Source organism: Adiantum capillus-veneris, chromosome 8, assembly GCF_014529385.1.
Source record: "Adiantum capillus-veneris isolate H3 chromosome 8, ASM1452938v2, whole genome shotgun sequence".
NCBI classification, from domain to species: Eukaryota; Viridiplantae; Streptophyta; class Polypodiopsida; order Polypodiales; family Pteridaceae; genus Adiantum; species Adiantum capillus-veneris.
This window is the reverse complement of record NC_140938.1, coordinates 154,008,426-154,013,196: the sequence shown is the minus strand read 5'-3', so window position 1 is coordinate 154,013,196 and position 4,771 is coordinate 154,008,426.

The following is a 4,771-nucleotide window of genomic DNA, read 5'->3' as shown; positions in this document are numbered from 1 at the left end:
CAATAGGTGTCAAGCATTTGGGAAGAGAGTGTTGAAGCCAGAGCTACGAAAAACCATTATGGCGTTTGATGTGTTTGAAAAGTGGGGGATTGATGCAATAGGCCCGTTACCTATCACAAGCAGGGGCAAAAGCTATATCTTGACATCAGTGGACTATCTCTCTAGATGGGCAGAGGCTATAGCAGTAAAACAGATCACTGCAAAGGATGTGGCAAAATTTGTGTATGATGAAATATGTTGCAAGTTTGGGGTGCCATTAGAGCTACTTTCAGATAAGGGGCCAGGATTTAGAGCTAAACTGCTAGACTTCTTATGCACAAAGATGAAGATTAAGCATCAGCATACCACTCCTTATTACCCACAGTGTAATGGCTTAAATGAAAGATTCAATGGTGAGTTGGTACAAATTCTTTCTAAAGTGACAGAGCACCAAGGAAAGAATTGGGATTTGGAATTGTCTAGTGCATTATGGGCTTACCGTACTTCGGTGAAGACAGGTACAGGGTTTACTCCATTTCATTTGGTGTATGGAAAGGAAGCACTATTGCCTGTGGAGGTAGAGTTGCCTGCGATCAAGATGTTAGAGAAGTTGCTTGGGTCGCCTAGTGATGCATTCAAAGAGAGGCTCTTGCAGTTACAAGAGGTCCAGTTGGATAGGATGAGCGCATTGGAGCATTATGGGCAGATGCAGGATAAGGCTTTGACAAAGATAAATGAAAAGGTCAAAAGTAAGGGTATCAAGAAACATGACTTGGTTTTGCGCTACAACAGTAAGCTGGACAACACCTTCCAAAAGAAGTTTCAAATTAAGTGGGAAGGCCCTTTCAAGGTAGTAGAGTGTTTTCCAAATGGCACATATCAGCTGGCTAACCTGGATGGTGTTCTACATAAGTCAAGGGTAAATGGGTTGCGTCTTAAATTGTATCATGCTAGATTGATGATGGTGGAGCAAGATGAGCTGTATGTGGATCAAGCAGTGTTGGTGAGGGATGAGGAGACCTGTGATGCTGCGAGTCTCATATCTCTCTTTGCTGCTGTTGATCATGAATGATCTAGCAGGCTAGGGGGTGGGCAAATTATGTCAGGAGTTTTTTGGAGCAAGGGATTGCGCATATGTACATAAACATGCATGGTGCATCAAATAAAGGATTGCCCATTTTCCTTAGCCAGGTGGTTACGTGGGGCCCACAGGTGTACAGGTAGGACAACATGTACATAGTGCAGCGATTTTCACTATTATCAGTACTAGTGTGTTTTTTCTACAATAAAGTGAAGTTGGTAGCACGTAAAACTTCTCGAGGAAGCTATCCGCGGGCCGACGACGTGAGGTCAGTAGGTGCGTCAGATGGCATCTAGTGGCGTCAGGAGGGCGAACGAGGTCAATATTTGCACGCGGATGAGGACGGACACAACGTGGGTGTTTTCTGATGAGAGTTATGCAGAAAAGTCATCATTAGGACCACTTTTTGGGGCCACTTCACGTGGTGGCGAGATGCATTATTGGAAAAAAGCTGAGTGCCAGGTGTACGAATGATGCAAAAAGGTGACAACTATGCACTACGAGGTCAGTTTTTGGCCTGTTCGGGGTCCGTTTGAGGTCATCTAAAAGGCCAAGGGTGCCCAACTAATAAAGCTAAGTGTGGGAACTGAAAAAAAAAGAGAGAAGACCAGAAAAAACGTGGAGAAGAGAGGAGGAACAGCCGCAGGTGTGTTTTTGCCCATTTTGGAGCCTGTTTTGGCCGTAAACTGCTCATCCGAGGTCGGATTTGAGCACTTTGACATTGTAGACTGGGGTTTTGGGCCGTTCCGGACGCGATGGCGCTGTCCATTTTGCCAAATTCCTCGCTCTTTTTCTGCTGTTTTTTTGTGTAAGTTTCTCCTATGAGCGAAGTTTCTGCTCCAGTTTGTGATTGTATCTGGTATCTTTTACCCAGATTGTGTGAGCTATTTGCCCCATTGGTGTTGGCCCAAGATCATTTGTATCTAAACATCAGAAGTTCTCCTCTTTTGAGCTGAGTTTGTGTGTGTGTGTGTGTGTGTGTGTGTGTGTGTGTGTGTGTGTGTGTGTGTGTGTGTGTCTGTGTGGAGTAGGCAAGTGGATAGTCTCTCTCCTCTCACTCCAGAGGTGTGTTCCCTGTCTCGGCCAGGTGTGTTGTGTAAGCCGAGTGGTTCCCCATAGTGTGTGTGTGTGTATCTTCCCAAGAGTGTGTGTCGGGTCGTTATAGAAGCGCTGTGTGTGTTTTCATCCCGCTCACAGCGGCTACCTCAACCATTGAGATGGCATGGCTAGTAGCCATGTCTTCAACTAGCTTCTTTATCCCACCCTTTCCAAAGTTTGTCCCCAAGAGCTTACCTATCTCACTTAAGTGAATCTTTCCATCTTTAAAGAAAACCTTTGTCAAAGAATGTTTAAAGCTTTTGCAATCCCTCCTTTCATGGTCAGTACTATCACACCATATGCATCTATTTACAAAGCCTTCTCTGCTTTGAGGTTATTGCCCTGTAGGTTGACCTGATGGTTGCCCCTTCTCTTCTAGACTTGTAAGCTTTAACTTTAGCTCTTGCATTCCTTTAACAATATCATCCAAGATGGACTTTTCACTATTTGGAACCACAATAACAGGCATTATGGGACTCTCAGGAATGCTTGGGGATTGAGTAGGGTTAACTATCATCTTGTCTCTCCATCGCTGTTGCTTAGCTAGCACTAAAATTTCATCTTCAACCTCATTCCAATCAGTCTTCAAACCCTATTCTGCATCCTTATCCTCAAGTAGTAGATGAAAGTTTGTTTGTGGATATTATGAAAGACTTGGAGTCTTTAGTGGATTGCAATTTGCGTATGGGAAGTGAGGTCATGAAAGTATGCTCTATAGAAATGTACAAAGTCATTCAGGATTTCAAAAATTCTCAAAGTGTTGATGCACGAGTGTAGACCAAGTATAAGTCTGTGGCAAATAAAGTGAAAACAATGGAATTACCTCTACCAAAGGACTGTACGGATAAGATGGAACAAGTTGCTTTGCAACCTAGTCTTGGTGAGCCGAGCAAGATTGGGCATAAGTTTACACATGCCACTTTGTAGGAGTTAAAGATTGGTTGCAAGAACAGTTTGACAGATGTTGAAAGAGTATGCTTTGAAGTAATTCTTGCCAAACATGGAAAGGCTTTTGCATTTGAGACGCATGAGATAGGTTGTGTTGATCTGTCTATTGTTGCTCCTATGGTGATCTTCACTATCCCTCATGTACCTTGGAACTTGAGGTCTATTCCGGTTCCAAAGGTCCATTTACCAAAACTCGTTGAATTGCTTAATGAAAAGATCAAGATGGGTATCTTGGAGCCTTCTTGCACTCCATATTCAAACAGGTGGTTCACAGTTCCGAAGAAAAAATTATGGTTCTTTACACTTTATTCAGGATATGCAACCTGTAAATAAGGTGACAATAAAAGATGTGGGTACAGGGCCAGTTGTAGATGAATTTGCAAAGGAATTTGTAGGAAGGACAGTATATTCTATGAGAGATTTGTACTCAGGGTATGATCAATTCCAACTAGCAATGGAAAGTAGGGACCTGACTACCATGAGGACACCCTTGGGTTTAGTAAGGATGTGCACCTTACCTCAGAGGGCAACTAATTTAGTTTCACATGTGATGAATGGTATGAACAAATCCCTACGTGACTTCATACCGCAAACTACAATGCCTTTCCTTGATGATGTGCCAATCAAAGGATGTGATGTAAGCGATATAGATGTGGCTCTTGACTTGAGGGGGTGGCACAAGTATATGGAAAACCATATAAATGATTGTGATAATATCTTGTCAAGGTTGGAAGAGGTGAACCTTACCTTGTCTGGCCAAAAGTCAGTGTTTGGTGTGAGCGAAGTTTTTATTGTGGGACATATGTGTGGGCCATATTGTAGAAGGCCTTGTACTGCAAAGATTGATGTAATTCAAGGAATGAAATAGAAATGTAAAAATGTCACTGAGGTTCGAAGGTTCTTGGGTGCATGCGTGTTTTATGTTCTCTGGATTCCACATTATGCACATGTGGCAGAACCTTTGTATCAACTTTTGAGAAAGAACCAAAAGTTTCAATAGGAAAAAATGCATACTCATGCCATGAGAAACTTAAAGAAGTTGCTGCTCATGTCTCCAACTTTGAGAAAATCAAACTATGAATGTGGAAGATATGTAATTGTGACAGTGGATACTAGCCCCACAGGAATTGGATGGGCGATTGGGAAAGACGATGATGATGGCAAGCGATATGTGGTGAGATTTGGAGCAAAAGTCATAAATGCTCGTCAACAAAACTATTCACAAGTAAAAAGAGAGTTATGGGGAGTAGTCACGGCTTCAAAATGTGACAAAGAGTATTTGATAGGATCAAATGTAATAGTGGAGACTGGTTGTCTACCCCTTCTTGGAATGATCACAAGCTGCTCAACTCCCAACATTGCTATGTTGAGATGCTTGCCTACATAAAGTCCATGAATCCAGAATTTAATCATATTGCAGGGAAAGATAATCCACTTGCGGATATGCTTTCAAGAGGAAGGTATGAAAATGAAGAAGACATGGTTGTTGAGGGCGATGATGTAGGCTGTTAGCAGCGGCTAACGGCTACACCAATTATGCACCAAGTTGTGGATGTGCCATAGTGCACGATATTTACTTTTCATTGTATAGGGCTTGGGCTCATTTAGGAGTTCCAAAGTTGTATGAGTCTAGGCTAGAGAGCTCACTTTATCCCATAGTTGAAG